At 48.6% G+C, this 16,905-nt stretch overlaps 1 pseudogene; it reads left to right on the forward strand.

Annotated features, from left to right (window-relative positions):
- Positions 1–7,460: 7,460 nt before the first annotated feature.
- On the forward strand, positions 7,461–7,871 carry LOC102833428 (annotated as a pseudogene).
- Positions 7,872–16,905: the final 9,034 nt, after the last annotated feature.

Genomic DNA, 16,905 nt, shown 5'->3' on the forward strand with positions numbered 1-16,905 from the left:
AAATTCATCCCCACAGCTGTTATATTTGAGCCCAATGTTATAACCACTGTGTCATTGGGGAGCGGGGGTGGGGGGGTTGTCTTCCTCTTTTTCACTGACCATCCACTTTAGTAAGTATGATGTCCTTCTCCAGGGACTGGTCCCTGCTGATAACATGTCCAAAGTACATGAGACCAAGTCTCTCCATCCTTGGTTCTAAAAGAGCATTCTGGCTGTACTTTTTCTAACACAGATTGGGTCATTCTTCTGATATATTCAATATTCTTGGTCAACACATTAATTCAAAGGCTTGGGTCAGGTACACCTTAGTCCTCAAAGTGACATCTTTGCTTTTCAGCCCTTTGAAGAGAATGATGCAGACAAGTGGTCTGGGATGAGCCATTCTCCATTTCAGTTTTCTGACCAGTCTCAAATGCTGGGGAGGCAGGCAGCAAGTCTTTCTCATTGGATTGAGTGGTTAAGCCTTGTGGTGCTTGGTTGTTGCCATGAGTCAGCTCTGATTCATGACGACCCTTATGTATGTGACACAGGGGTGGGAAACATCCAGCCCACGGGCCATATAAAGTCTGGCCCTGCCAAGACCACCGCAGTTCCAGCCGTCATGTTTGGGGGTGCTGCGGGTTAATGCGCACGGCTGCAAAGTTAGTTTGAACTACACGGTCAGCCGTTCAAGTTCACCAGCCACTCCTCAGAAACTCTATACAGGGTTGCGATAAGTAGGAACTGACTCGACGACACTTAGCAACAACAACAATTAAATGTCTGACCAAATATGGCAGGCTAATTTTTAAGTGGATAGTTTTGTATGGCCCACAAACAATGTTTTAAATTTTGGCAGAAAGAAAGGTTCCCCACCCCTGGTGTAACAGAAGGAAATGTCACTCGGCCCCAGGCCATGTTCATGACCAATGGATGTTTGAGTCCAGGCAGGTCTGCTCATCCTCTACTTTCCCGCACACGCTGCTCTCGTCTAGTGCCTGGCCTTCCTTAGTGACGTGTCCAAACTCAGGGAGCCAAAGACTCGCCAGCTTTGCTTCTAGGGAATGTTCTGTTTGTGTGGGGTTTTTTCTTCTAAAACTGGTTTATTTTTTCTTCTGGAAATTCATGATCTGGTCAATATTCTTCACCAACACCTCAATTCTTCTGTCTTCCTTCTTCATTATCCCACTTACTACCCACATTTTACCTGGCTCCACAATGAACGGCCTTGGAAGCAGTTGTCAAGAAACTAAATGACGTATTGCATTGGGCAAATCTGCTGCAAAAGACCTCTTCAGAAAGCAAGCGTGTCATTTTGAGGACTAAGGTACACCTGACTCAAGCCAGGTTTTTCCATATGCCTTATGCATGAAAAAAAACCAGAAAATGAAATAGGAAGACCAAACAACTGATGCTGACACATTGAAACCATGGTTAAGCCTTACCTTATCTGGTTTCAGATGGGGAAAGCCCTTAAGTTAGAAAGCCACTAATGAAAGTATGAGGGATTTCAAAAATTCATGGCAAAAATGGAATTAAGAGATAGGTAAATTTTCCATGAACTTTTGGAAGCTCCTTGACGTAAGTCCTCAACAGAAAGGCAACAAAACCAGTCTCATCTTGGCGAGGCCAAAAGATCCATCTGAAAATAGTCTCCAGACACTACGCCTGCTCTCTCCAGGCAGAACTTCCTTCCAGAGGAGAACCTTGTAGAACGAGCTCCCTCCCCTGTCATCCTGGCTCTGAGGTGCCAGCGTGCTCCATGTTTGGAACAGAGCCATCCGGAGGCTGCTTTGCACGCCAGGACTTGAACTCATTGCGGAGGCGCGCTCGCTCATCGTGGCCTTGCACGTCGCTGCTCCTCCGCATGTTCTTCCTGGAATCACATTCCTGGTGTGTGAGGCAGATCCCAGCTCTTTCTCCTCAGCTGGAACACTGCTTCATGGTCTGGCAGTTTTATTGGTGGTGAAAATATCCATAACAAAGCATACACCACCTCTATAGTATCTACCTGTCCCATTCAGTGACACCGACTGCAGGCTTCAGGTGGGCAACCATTCTCACAACCCTTTCCCAAATTGTTCCACAGCCCTGAGCATAAACTCACTGCTTCCCCTTAACAAAATCACCTCCATTCTCCCTTCCTCTACTCCTGCTTACCACTCATCACCTTTGATTTCCACACATTGGCTTATTTCACACAAGTGAGATCAGACAGTCGTTGCCCTTTTGCGACTGACTTCTCTTGTTCCGACTGTTTTCAAGGTGCATACGTGTCGTGGCACACAGCAGGCCTTCATTCCTCTTCATGGCTCAGTAGTATTCCATTGTGTGGCTGGGTCACCTTGTGCTTGTCCATCCATCCGTGGTGGACAGCTGGGTTGTTTCCACCTTTAGGCTGTTGTGAAAAATGCTGCCCTGTACACTGGTGCCCAGGTTACTCTTTGTTCTTCTTCCGGAGATCCGTCCTGCCAACTTCTTCTAATGCTTCGTTTTTGTTTGTGAATTTCCTAAAGTTAGGGTTGACTTCCCACTACTGTAGACACCGCATACAACAAGTAGATTTAGGGTAGCGCCTGCCATAGCCCATGTTTAAAAAGGAATTCGAAAGTCATTTTAAAAAATGTGCAACTTACATGGGAGGGCCTGACAGAGTGATTCTTTGTTGTTGTTTACTATGAAATCCAGCCCAATTGTACTGTATGCAGTATACCTTCCTCTGTTAAGATCTCTGTGGTTAATTTTGAGCAGGTTCATACGTGTGTGTGTGTGTGTGTGTGTGAGCACATGCATGTGAGAGAGAGAAAACAGGAATGGGTGTAATTCACAAGAAGAGATTTCTCATATGTGAACTTTTGCCAAAAACTGGATGAGAGAGGCAATCAAAGGAGCCCTGATAGCTCAGGGGGTTAAGCATTGGTTTGCTAACCACAAGGTTGGCAGTTCGAGCCCACCAGCCACTCCAAGGGAAAAAGATGAGACTGTCTGAGATTTACAGCCTCCAAAACCCTGAGCACCAGTTTATTCTGTCCGAGTCAGAATCAACTCGATGGTAGTGGGTGGTTTTTGTTTGTTTGGGGTTTGGGTGGTGCAATGGTTAAGTGCTCAGTTACTAACCCAAAAGTTGTCTGTTCAATCCCACCCAGTGGCTCCACGGGGGAAACACTTTGGGGCTCTGCCTGCATACAGATGGCAGCCTAGAAAGCGTTTGACTGGGGCAGAGTTTACATTCACGAGGGAGGAACAGATCAGCACAGGAGGGCGAGAAGGGCTGCACAACTCAGACAATGTCATCCGTGTCACCAAGCTGCCCATGTGTGTGCTCTCTCGTATGGATTCTCAACAACAGAAAATTAAGTAAAGCAAAACCTATGTGGCGGTTCTACTCCATCTCCTTGGATCGCTAGGAGTTGGAAATCAACTCCATGGTAGGCAACAGTAGCAGAGGTAATAAATGAGAATGCCATGGTGCTGCCGGGGAGCTGCCAGGATCCACACAGGTGAGCTGAGACCAAAATGGCCAAAGGGAGCCCCGCATGAGGCTCAAGGGAACAGCCTCCCAGCAGAGGTGACATGTTCAAAGGGCCTGGGGCTGGAGGAGGGCCCACTGGGCCTGGTCAAGAGGAAAGAGGCACCTGTGTGGCCAAAGTCCATGGCACAAGAAGCAGGCAGACAGAGGAGTGAGACCTTCAGTAAAAGCATTCAGTAAACCTCACCTTTGCCTGTAGCTGTCTGATCTTGCTGTACATTTGTGCATCGCTCATTCATTCATTGCCGCCTTTGCATCAAGCACTCTCCTGTGAGGTTCACAGTTCAGAGACCAACAGTGAGGAAGAGACAGTATCAAAAAAAGGTGGTATTTCTGGAGCGGGGGCACTTTGTGGTACAGGGGTAGAATTCTGGCCTTGCATGAGAGAGACCAGAGTCCCAGTGTGGTACTGCAGGATAATGCACTGGACCAAAAGGTCGTTTTCAACTGCAAGGTCAGCGATTCAAACTCACCAGCCGCTTCTCAAAAACCCTATACAGGGTCGCTAAGAGTTGGAACCAACTTGTTGTTTTTGTTATGGGCCATGGAGTCAGTTCTGACTCATAGCGACCCTGTACAGGGTTTCCGAAGCTGTAAATCTTTACAGGGGGCAGAAAGCCTCATCTTTCTCCTGAGGAGCAGCTGGTAGTTTTGAACTGCTGACCTTGTGGTTCACAGCCCAATTCATAACCACTATGCTACCAGAGGCCAGAGCTGCTGTGGGACCAACTAGATGGTATTTAGCCACAACAAAAACATGAGAGAGACCAGGGTTCCAGTCTCAGCCGGCGCATCTCATGCACAACCTCCACATATTCACCTGAGACTTCTGTGTGGTTAGAATGCCAAACAGGTTTCGGTACAGCTTCTAGATGAAGACAGACTGAGAAGAAAGACCTGGAGGTCAACATCTGAAAATCAGCCATCAAAAACCCTCTGAACCACAGAATACTGTCTAAGATTTGGACTGGCTTACTTTGGCCACGTTTGGTCAAGTGGAGGGCCAGCCAAGGCCAGGAAGTCAGGCTCTCAGTGAGATGGCTCAGCACAAAATTCACAGCAATAGGCTCAAACGTAACAAGCGTGAAGGTGGTGGAGGGCCAGGCAACATTGCTGCTCTTTATGGGGTTGTTATGAGTCGGGGCTTGGTGGCTTGCTGTGGAGTGGGGTTGGGGGCAGGGAGGAGTGGAGAGTGGTTCGCAGGTGTCTGACACGAGGGAGTGGGCAGAACATGGCGCTTCCATGAGTTGAGGAGCACGGGAGAAACTGACTTGCAGGGAAATGATAATTCTGCATGTGGTTACAGAGTTGGAGATGTCTGTGGAGCATCCAAATGGAGGTGGGGTTCCATGCCCCATTGGGGTCTAGTGGCTTCCAGCTCCCTGCATCCTTTCAGGGTAAAGCAGAATTGCCCCGTAGGGTTTGTCAAGGCTGTCAGTCTTTACAAGAGCAGACAGCCTAGCCTCATTTCACTCCTGTAGAGCCACTGAGTGGGTCCCAACTGCCCATCTTCTAGCTTTAGCCACTGCATCACCAGGGCTCCTTAGTTGTCCGTTGTTATTGTTAAATGCTGTAGGGTCGGTTTCAACTCATAGAGACCCCTGTATAAGGGTTTCTGAGAAGCAGCTGGTGGGTTTGAACCATCGACCTTGCAGTTCAAATCAACCTTGTGGTCCAGTGCTTATCCTACAGCAGGACTCCAGACAGTGGGATTTCTGGGCCTGGCACTGAGGGGCGGTCCAGGCTCCAGGTCAGCTGAGAAGTCATGAGAATAGGGTAGAGAGCATGAAGAGGCGGTTAAGGGAAGAGCTCAATTTACAACACCCCCGTGTATGTCAGAGCAGAACTGGGCTCCACAGGCCTTTTGGTGGCTAATGATTTGGAAATAGATCACCAGAAAATACCAAGCCATGGTGTTTTCAATTGCCTCAACTGCATGTGAAAGTTGAATAAAGAAGACTGTAGAAGAATTGATGCATTTAAGTTATGGTGTTGGAGGAGAATATTCAAAGTACCATGGACTGCCAGAAGAACAAACCAATCTGTGTTGGAAGAAGTACAGCCAGAGTGCTCCTTGGAAGCCTGGATGGCGAAACTTCGTCTCTCATACTTTGAGCATATTATCAGGAGGGACCAGTCCCTGGAGAAGGACATCATGCTTGGTAAAGTGGAGGGTCAGCAAAAAAGAGGAAGAGCCCCAATGAGATGGATTGTCTGACACGGTGGCAACATTGGGCTCAAGTGTAGCAATGATTGTGAGGTTGCCACAGGACCAGGCAGTGTTTCATTCTGTTGTGCATGAGGTCACTCTGAATCGGTACTTACTGGATGGCACCTCACAACAACAACAACAAGATCGCCAGACCTTTCTTCTGAGGTGCCTCTGTGTGTACTCCACCCTCCAACCTCCTTCAACAAGCAGTCAAATACTGTGTGCAACCACCCAGAGACGCCCACCAAAACAACAGAGCAACAGAGCAAACAACAAATGCTGGCGAGCGTGGGGAGAGACTGGAACCTTCAAACACTGCTAGGGGCTGTCAAATGGTGCAACCATTGTGGAAAACAGTATGACGTTTCTTCAAAATGTTGGGAATTAGAATACTCTAGGATCCAATAGTTCTTCTACTTGGTATATGTCCAAGAGAAACAAGGGCTACAACATAATTAGATAGATGTACACCCATGTTCATCACCACACTATTCATAATAGCAAGAAGATGGAGACAGCCTAAATGCGTATCCACAGAAGAATGGATAAACAAACTCCGGTACATACACACAACATTAATGGAGAATAAAAAAATCCTTCATAACAGCGAAGCACCTGGAAGACATTATGCTGAATGAAATCACATTGTATGAGACCATCATTATAAAAAACCAAGAAAAGGTTATCACATTATAACAACAACAACAACAACCTTTAATGGCTCCCAGGAGTTGTTGTTAAGTGCCATCGAGTCAATTCCGACCCACCGTGACCCTGTTTAGGGTTTCTAAGGAGTGGCTGGTGAGCTTGAACCACCAACTTTGCAGTTCAGACAACTTTGCAGTCTGACACATTAGCTCACAGTGCCACACCAGGGGTAGGAGAGGGAGAAAAAACCACTTTAGAGACAGGAAACTAAGGAGATGACAGTTGAGGAGGTTTTGAAGGGACTTAGTTAGAAGAAAGTGCTGGAAGGAGAGGCCCCGGGGTGAAGGGGAAAGCGCTCTGAGGATGGAGTGTCCCTGTCGTCATGAAGACTGGAGGCCGGAAAAGACCAGACTTTGACAGATCCCCAGAAGAAGGATCTCGACCTACAAAAGTGCACCCCTCTCCCTGGGAAACTGTTGCATCCATGCCAATGACACAGGTGTCCTCTCCCAGCGTTGGAACAGTGCTCCATTATGCTACTGTTTTCTTTCTTTCTTTTAATGCAAACACCTGTTTTCTTAGAAACAGCGCCATGTTTCCAAAGATACATTTCTGTCCAAAAGAGTAGCCTGTGGGTGAGGCCGCGGGTGCCCCTGCACCCCAAAATCACCAGCCCTCAAAACCGTGCCTGTGCCTGATCCACCCTGGCCAGTGCAAACCCAAAGGAAATCCTGCTGTGTGTCTTCCTCACGGCTCCCGCTCTTCTCAGACGACGACTAGATGGATGGGGTCTGCTTTAGGATAAAAATACTGGAGAACACATGCACAGAGGCACTCCTTCGCTCTCTGGAAGAATTCCTCATAGCGAGGACTTCTTTTTCTGGAGAGCTGTCAGGGTTCTGCATGCATAGGAAATATTTGTGGGCCCCACATATGAAACATCTGAGGAACATATATAATCTAGCCAGGCATTTAAATGTCCTGATTTATCACCCTGTGGACAGTAGAGGGAAGAAGATGCAGGGATCTCCTCTCTGTGGAGTCTTCAGACAGCGGGAGCAGCCACCCCAGGATCATCCAGTACCCTCAACTATGGCCTGTGCTCTGGTCACCAGCAACCTGAATCTCAAACACTTGGGGAGTGTCTCCAAGTGCGGGGTGAAGTGGCCCCCGACACCAAAAGCTTTGTGCTGAACCTGGGCAAAGACAACAACAACCTTGGACCTGCACTTGAACCCCCGCTTCAATGCCCATGGGGACATCAACACCATCGTTTGTAACAGCAAGGATGGTGGGGCCTGGGGTGCTGAGCAGCGGGAGACAGCTTTCCCCTTCCAGCCTGGCAGTGTCTCAGAGGTGTGTGTCTCCTTCAACCACACTGACCTGAACATCAAGCTACCGGATGGCTACACGTCCAAGTTGCCCAACCGCCTCAACCTGGAACCCATCAACTTCCTGGAGGCCAATGGCAACTTCAAGGTCAAGTACGTGGCCTTTGACTGAAGTCAGCTGTATGCCCTTGGACCAAGTCCTCGATAAAGACAGCTGCCTCTCATCCCATCTGGAAAAAAAAAGAAAAAGGAAAGAAGATACAGGATACATTTTAAGGGCACAGACTGGAAGTGGAAGCATGCAGTAGGTACATCCCAGGAGCAAATCAGTGGTGTCGGCCATGGCCGGCCCTGCTGCTGCATCTTAAGCTGATAGACAGGAGTGAGCACAAAGTATTTCTGGAAGCCCTGCACAACTTGGTTCATTGCTAGCCTTCGCTCACTCCTTTAGAGACCATAATGGGGAGCCCGGGGCACCATAGCTGGGGAAGTAGAGGGTCAGCAGAAATGAGGGAATCCCCCAGTCCCCCGTGAGATGGGTTGAAACAATGGCTGCAACAGTGGGCTCACATAGACCCAAGTCCAGGAGGATGGGGCAGGACCCAGGGCCACATCATGTTGCAGTTACCCCAACAGCAACTGATGGCGGTTCACAGCGTGCATGCGCATCAGTGGTTCCTGAGCTCGTGGAGGAGACTTGGCCCATAAAGAAAAGGGTCCTCAGTTGGAACATCACAAACTTAACAAACCACAGGATGGGATGGTGAAGTTAGGAGCACAGCACACCAATATGGCATCTCCAGCTGGGTGTCTGGCTGCAGAAGCATCTACCTTCCTTCCCTTATAGGAGCCTGCACAAACCTACCTTGTCTCCCCACCCCAGCTCCAGTGGTCACTGAGTCCTTCGTCCTTCTGCATGCTGGAACAAGTCCTCCTGTCTTGTTCTGGAAGAATATTGCCCCAGTCTTAAGCTCCCACAAGTAGGGGTTCCTTCATGGCTTCCGTATCTCCTCCTGAGATATGGGACCCCTTTGCCTCGTGATTCTTACTCAGCCCTTCTCCTCCTCCCCCCTTCCTTGCCCATGGCTACTTCTGGGCTGTGTCAAGGGAACAAGTGGGCACATCCTTTCTACTTTCATCAACCAAACTTGTGAGCCAGCCCCTCTGTCTTCTTGTTGTAATGACGCTGTATTTAGCTCGGCACTCAAGGCTTGACACAGCCCAGCCCTGTCTCCCTGTAGATTGCCTTTTGCTGCTACTAGGAATGGACTTGCTGTGCCTTAAACAGGTCTGACGCTTCCCTGTCCCCTCGCTCGGGAGTGTCATTTCTACTTATAAAGATCGTATTCTCCTCTCAAGACCCTTCTCAAATGTCCTTTCACCGTGGAGCCTTGACCTGTGAATTGTGGGCCAAGTGGGAAAAGATGGGCTTTTCCCCCTGGCCCTGTTGATCTTGGGACAGGAGGATCCACAGCTATGGGACCATCCTGTGTACCGTAGGGTGCTGAACAGCATCCCTAGTCTCCACCCACCAGATGCCAAGAGCAGCCCTGACCCCCCGCCGTGACGATCCCAAGTAACTGCAGACATTGCTGGATGGTCCCTGCAGGACAGAAACTCAGTTGAGAGCCACTGGACACTAACATCCAGAAGTGAAGACCATGCTGGAATTGTCTCTGCACTTAGGTGTAGTCGGACAGGCCACTCAGACCGTGGTAGTGAGGGACACTCGTGTCTTCTTTACCATTCTCAGCCCCTGGAAGATGGAAAAGGCTGTTCTTAGCGCACATGGCACATCGCAGGTCACGGGCCCTTTGACACAGATGCAAAGAAAACACCTGAACTCATCCTGTTCTTCAAGAGGCTGAGGCCCACAGCGAGTAACGGGACCCTTTCCTTTTAACCAAAAGCAAAAGCCAGGTTAAGCATTGGGCTGCTAAGCACAAGGTTGGCAGTTCAAATCCACCATCTGCTCTGCAGAAGAGCGATGAGGCTGTCTGCTCCCGTAAAGATGGACAGCCTCAAAAGCTGTCTGATGCCGTTTGCCCTCTGTGTGTCAGAATCAGCTCAACCACAGGCAGTCCCCACTTACCACAGAGTTCTCTTCCAGTCACTCCTTCCTAAATTGGTTCTGACTCAAGTCGAAGACTTTTATTTTTCATTTTTAGTTTTCTGTTACCTTTTATTATCAGTGTCTTTATAAATCATTGCTGATCTCCAGTTGAACATCTGAGATTGATGACAACTGACGTCAGCAAGTTACATGCTGCAACGTTGTATGTAGTATGTATCACAATAAGATGTCCGTAAGTGTGGTTCACTTACAACTTGAATACGTCGTAAGTCAGGGACTACTTGTATGCAGTTTTTCTTCACCTGATCCCCAAAGGAAATGTAACCAAAGACCCCTGTCATTAATCGGCAGGCCCCTAGGTGGGGCAAACAGTTTACAATCACCTGCTAACCTGAACATGGGTAGTCTGAACTTACCCGTCAGCATCTCGACAGAGAGGCCTTAAGATCAGCGTCTGCTACGATTGTTGTGAAGTGCTGTCGATTTCATTCCAAACCACAGTGACCCTGTATAGTTTCCAAGGAACGGCTGGTGGGCTTGAACCATCGACCTTACGGTTTAAACCCACGGTTTAAACCCACGGTTTAACATGACACCTCCAAAATCCTACGGAGCAGTTTTACACTGTAAGACACGGGGCCACTCTGGGTCAGAATTGGATCGGTGACAAATGGTTTGGTTTGGTTTGTGCTCTAATTGACTTCCCTTTTTGCCCCGTCTTCAATTGCAAGTGATTTTCCAGAAAGGAGGTGGGGAGGAACATGCGCACGTGCAGGGGGGAGGGAGGAGCTGGGGGAACAGTCTTCCAACTAAACTGAAGCGTGATCTCGTCAGGAGTCGTGCACATACTGGCCATTGAGACCGTTCTGACCCATGTGACCCCTATGTGGTAAAGCACAACTACCCCACAGATTGTCTAGGCTGAAATCTCTATGGAAGCAGATCGCCCAGGTCTTTCTCCCTTGGAGTGTCTTGGTGGGTTCAAACCACCAACCTCTCAGTTACCAGCCAAGCCCTCTGCACCACCAGGGTTCTTTGTGTACACAGTGGAGACTATTCAATGCTGAATTCCACGTCTCAGCTCATTGCAGGACCTTGGCTTCCTTCTTGTTTTGCTTTGTAATGTCTCAAAGATTTCACTCTGTTAAAAAGGCCATTTCTAACAAATATGGAGCTGTGTGCGTCTCTTAGAATTGTGTAATGTCGATTGTTGCATGAAACATGGTGCTAAGAGTTTGTCAAAAAAATGGATTCTCTTTTTTTGTAATGACAAGATGAAGGGTTCTTTCTGGAACAAGCTATCAGTGTCTTAAGCTTGAGGTATTGCTTTGGCTCAAACCACTTGTAAGAGGTTGGAATGAAAGTCGCCAGAGCCTGCGGGGGCCCTGAAAGCCAGCCCAGGTGCATTTATAGCAGGACAGCATCAGAGTTACCAGTGAATGTTTCTAACATTGGTATCCATCGTTGTCGTTGTTGGGTACCATTGATTGAATTCTTATTCACAGCGCCCCCATGTGACAAAATAGAACTGCTGCTCCCAGAGGTGTTCTAGGCATCACCTTTATGGAAGCAGACCGCTGGGTCTTTCTCCACAGAGCCACTGAGTGGGTCCCAACCACCAGCCTCGGCTCACAGCTGAGCCCCTTCACATTTCTGCCACCCAGGTGCGTCTGTTTCCTCTTTGACAACAAACCAAATGTTGTGGTTGAGTCGATCCCAACTCATAACCACCCTGTAGGGCAGAGTAAGCACTGGACTGCAAACCACAAGGTCTGCGGTTCGAGCCCACCAGCCCCTTCTCAGGAGAAAGATGAGACTTTCTGTTCCCACAAAGATTTAAAGCCTCAGAAACCGTATACAGGGTCACTATTATGCATCAGAATCGACTCAACAGCACAAACCAACAACAGGACAGAATAGAGTTGCCTATTGGACTCCTAAGGCTGTCCCTTTGTGGAAGGACACTGAAGTGTCTTTCTCCCACTGTTCTTCGGGTTAGCAGAGGAGTGCTTAACCACTGCACCCAAGGGTGCTTCCTTTTCTGTTGTTGTTGTTAAGTATTATTGAGTCAGTTCTGACCCACAGCAACCTTGTACAGGGTTTCCAAGGCTGTAAATGCTCACAGGAGCAGAAAGCCTCATCTTTCTCTTGCGGTGTGGCTGATGGGCGCCAGCTTCCAACGTTGTGGTTAGCAGTCCATTGCTTATCCTACAGAGCTACCGTGCTCCCCTTTTCTCTTTGTGTTGTTGTTAAGTACTGTTGAGTCAGATCATACAGGGGTTTGATTGTGAGGACCAGGCAGTGTTTCCTTCTTCCAAGGAGCAGCTGGTGGGTTTGAACCACTGACCTTGTAATTAGCAGTTCAGTGTTGACCCTATAGTACTACATCAGGACACCCCTTTCCTCTTTAGAAAAAAAGCACCCCTGCCCCCAGGGAGACAGTCACCATGTCCGAATTTCTACCAAGTCCCAAATTTCTAGTTAGACCCTTACAATGATGATTAGGAGGAGAGGTACTTTTTAATGCCAATCAAAGTCTAAACCAATTAGAGAGGCTGAGATAAACTCCATGGAGAGCAGATTCCTTTGTTGTTTCCCAGTAGAAACTCTGATGTACCTGATCGTGTTCGGTTGTCTCAGACAAAATGCTTGAATAAAATAACATATACCACCTGTGTTAGGCTGGGTTTTCTAAGGGAGCAAAACTAGTGAAACACATAGAGAGAGATGGCTTCAACTCACAGCAACCCAACATACAACAGAAGGAAACAGTGCCCGGTCCTGCGCCATCCTCACGATCATTGCTATGTTTGAGGCCACTGTTGTAGCCACAGTGTCAATTCATCTCATGGAGAGTCTTCCTCTTTTTCACTGATGCTCTCCTTTTCCCAGAAAATGATGTCGTTTCCAAGGACGGGTGGTCTGAAAATGATAACACGTTCGAAGTACACACAACAAGCTCTCCATGGTGGCTTCTAAGGAGCATCCTTGTTGTACTTTTTCCAAGACAGATGCGTTCCTTCTTCTGGCTGTCCAGTCCATAGTATAGTCAGTATTCTTTGCTGACACCCTAATGCAAAGGCATCAGCCCTTCTTTAGTCTTCCTCATTCATTGCCCAGTTTTCTCATACATCTGAAGCCATTGAGAAAACCATGGCGTGTGTCAGACACACCTTACTCCTCAAAGTGACATCTTTGTTCTTCAATACTTTCAGAAGGTTTTTTTGCAGCAGATTTGCCCCATGTAATAAATAATACATCATTTGATTTCTTGACTGCTGCTTCCATGGGCATGGATTATGGAGCCAAATACATTGTAATCCTTCTGGGTGCGCATGAGCAGGGCAGAGCAGTCCTAACGTTCTGACGTCGGTGGACCGAGTGAACCCTCCTCTCCTGCTTCAGGCACAACAAGGAGGGCAGAGAGCAGCATGTTGGGTATAGAATAAAAGCTGAAATAACAGGCAACAGGCAGTGAGGAGTAGCAAGACTTTACAGGCTGTGACTTTTACACTGCGAAGGCTAGGAGTTAGCCTGATAATAACCTGCAAGGTCGGCAGTTCAAACCCACCAGCCACACCTATGCAGGGTCGCTATGGGTCAGAACTAACTCGATGGCACTTAATTACGACAACAGGTCTCAGATGCCAAACCCCTGTGACACTTGTGGCATTTTGCAGATATTCTGTTGCTGTTGTTTTTACTGTTGTTGAGTCGGCCTGAGTCTTGCACAACGGGACGGTCCTGCACCATCCTCAGGATCGGGTACCGATCGGGTCATTGTCTTCCATACGGTTGTCATGGGCTGCTTTTCACAGTTGATTACTTGGCCTCTCTTCCTAGTCTGTCTTCGTCTGGAAGCTCTGCTGGAACCTGGTCAGCATCCCCGCGGCACACAAGCATAAGGGGGTCCTTCCTGCTGCCATATCCTAACTGGTTTGCTTTTCACCCACTGTTTGTCTCCAGCCTAGAAGCATCTCCTCTCGAGCTTCAGAGCAGCTCAGGCCCAGGGGCCCAGGGACAAAGGAAGAGCAAAACTGCATAGTTGTTGGGTTGTGAGCTCGCTCAGCTGGTAACCAAAGGTTTGGAGGTTTGAGTTCATCCAGAAGTGCATCAGAAGAAAGGCCTGGTGATCTTCCCGAGCATCAGCCATTGAAACCCCAGTGGGTACAGACATACTGTCACATGACTGGTCTGTAATGGGTGAGCTGTCCTCCCCTGAAAGTCAAGTCATCCAGGACTCAGCTCCCTGCCCCTCCCCATGAGGGTCCCATCCTTGGTTAGCAGGGGTAACCTCCCTACCCCTCTCCTTCATCCAGCAGCCCCCCCAGAGGTCCTAGAGGTCCCACTTCCCAGTCATCTCTTGGGTTGACGTCCTCCATGTTTGCTCATGCTGTTCCAGGTCAGACCCTCTGATTCAGAACTCGGGGGCTCAGCTGCTAACCCGCTCAGCTAACCGAAAGTTTGGTGGTTCAAACCCACCCAGAGGTACCTTAGGGGAAAGGCCTGGAAAGCCCTTTGAAGCACGGTTGTACCTGACTCACATGGGGTAGCTGTGAATGGACTGAACTGGGCACAATCAAGAGGAGCAGCTCCTTAGCCGTGTACAGATACTTATTGGCAGCAGAGTTCAAGGTCACTCAGCAGGTCTGCTGGACTTGGATGCTTTCCAGTTTCTTCAGTGATCGCAGTTGGAATTTGCAACCTTGCTGGCCCAGAATTCCTTCTTTTCCTTGAACAGTAACTGCAAATAGTAGAGAAAAAACAGTGCTGTTGCTGGATGCCATCAAGCTGATTTTGACTCATGGTGACTGGAATGACAGACAGATCTGCCCCAGAAGGCTGCCGTCCCGTCTCTAGGGGGTCTCTCTCCCCCAAAGCCAACCACCTTTTGGTTAGCAGCTGAGCACTTAACCATTGTGCCACCAGGGCCCCTTCATAGAAAAATAGAGCAAGAGGGCTCCTCCTACCACTAAGAACAGTTTGCTTTGAGTCCCTTTGGGTGTTTGTTGTATGTAGAAAGCCTTGACACTGAGATAGAAGTGACATAGAAGTCTGACACCATAGTCCTCACCATTTCAGAGTGACAAATTCTGTGGCTTTAGTATAATCCTAAATTCCTACAAGGAGTCTTGCTGTGGCGCTGTGGGTTAATGCACTGGACCACAAGGTTGGTGGTTCAGGCTCACCAGCTGCTCCTCAGAAACCCTATACTGGGTCACTATGAGTCAGAACTGACTCGACAGCACATAACAACAACAACAAATACCCACAGGGCCCTGTTGTGGTACTGTAGGATAAAGCACTGGACTGCTAAACATGCTAGCTGTGGTGCCAGCAGTTCAAACCCACTAGCTGCTCTCGGAAATCCTATACAGGGTGACTATGAGTCAGAACTGATGCGACAAACTAGAGTTGTACAATCATTACCACTATGTAATCTGGAATGTGCTTATCACCCCAGAAAGACGCCTTGCCCAGCAGTAGTCGCTGCCTGCTCCCCAGCTCCCCAGCCTGTCTACCACGAATTGTTTTTCTGACTTTATAAAATCTTTGTATAAATCTTGTTGTTAAGTGCCATGGAGTCAGTTCCGACTCTTAGCAACCTTGTATAGGGTTTCCAAGGAGTGATTGGTGAGTTTGAACTGCCAACCTTGCAGTTCAAACCGACCTGCAGAGCCACACCAGGACTCCTTCAATGTAAACAGACACATCTAATACTGCAGTAGACTCATTCAGCATGACGTTTTCCCGGTTCATCATGCTGGAGCTTGTTCCAGTCTCAAGTCCACACTCATGCTGACCCCATGTGGGTCAGAGCAGAACTGTGCTCCATTGGTTTCCATTGGTGCTGAGTTTGGGGAAGGCCAGGCCTTTGTTCTGAGAAGGTGCCTCTGGGTGGATTTATATCATCATGGAGTGGACTCTGACTTATGACTGCGAACCACAAAGTTGGCAGTTCAAACCCACCAGCTGCTCCATGGAAATCCTATACAGGGTCACTATGAGTTGGAACCGACTCGACAGCACTTAATAATAATAACATTTGTGTCAAAATAGAGTTGTACTCCAAAGGGTTTTCAGTGGTTGGCTTTTTAGACGTAGATCTCCTGGTCTTTCTTCCGAGGTATCTCTGGGTGGACTCAAAGCTCCAGCCTTTGGATCAGCAGTTCTCCCCTAGGAGTAGCCCTGGAAAGGCCTCAATGAAGCAGCCCTTCCTTAGACCTTCCTTGCCAGCCCTGCTCTGCCCACATCACAGCCAGTCATCCTGGGGAGCTTCGCCCATTCCTGTGATGCCTTCTGGGGAAGCCTGGCTGCTGGGCCGGTTTGTACCACTGCAAGTTCTTGCTTGTCGGCTCCAGCTCTGCAGGCAGGCTAACATAGCAACGGTGTTTTCCTGCCCTTTGACTTCCCCATTGATGATGATAATGTTCGTTGCTGGCAAGTCCATTTTGACTCATGGCGGAGCCCCTGTATGCAGAGAACTGTGCTCCACAGGGTCTTCACGGGTTGTGTTTGCAGAAATAGATCTCCAGACCTTTCTTCTGAAGTGCTTCTGGGTGGGTTCAAACCTACAACTGGTTAGTAGTCCTGCGCTAAACCATTTATGTCACCACCCAGGGCCTCCTTCCACAGAAGCCCAGCCTAAGGCGTTTCCTGGCAGCCCACTCTCCATGCTGCTGGACCACCTCTGTCCAGAACCGGCATCAATGGGTCACTGTCCTGCAGCGTCCCCTAGGGTCTCGGGGGGTCACTGCCTTGTGGTGTCCCCCAAGGACTTGTGAGGGTCACTGCCCCATGGTGTCTCCCAGGGACTTGGTCCTGTTACCTGACTTTGTCCTCTCCAGCTCACATGGGGAGCTAAATCGTGCTCGCAAACCTCTTCTCCTCTTCCACTTGACACTTTGTTGTGGTGGCCACTCTTGCTCTTTAACTCTAACCCAACAATTTGAAGCCAGCTTCCCTTTGACCTGATCCTGGATAAAGTTGTTCATTCTGAATCTCAGCTTTTCTCCTGTCTTAAATTCAGTGGGTCATCGTTTTCTGTTTGACACCCGTTAAAGTCTGAGACACTAACTAACCAACACTGGCTTTCCTTTTTAGTTGGTCATATGCATGGAAAGAAATGGAC

The sequence above is a fragment of the Chrysochloris asiatica genome, unplaced genomic scaffold (assembly GCF_000296735.1).
Source record: "Chrysochloris asiatica unplaced genomic scaffold, ChrAsi1.0 scaffold00125, whole genome shotgun sequence".
Lineage (NCBI taxonomy): Eukaryota > Metazoa > Chordata > Mammalia > Afrosoricida > Chrysochloridae > Chrysochloris > Chrysochloris asiatica.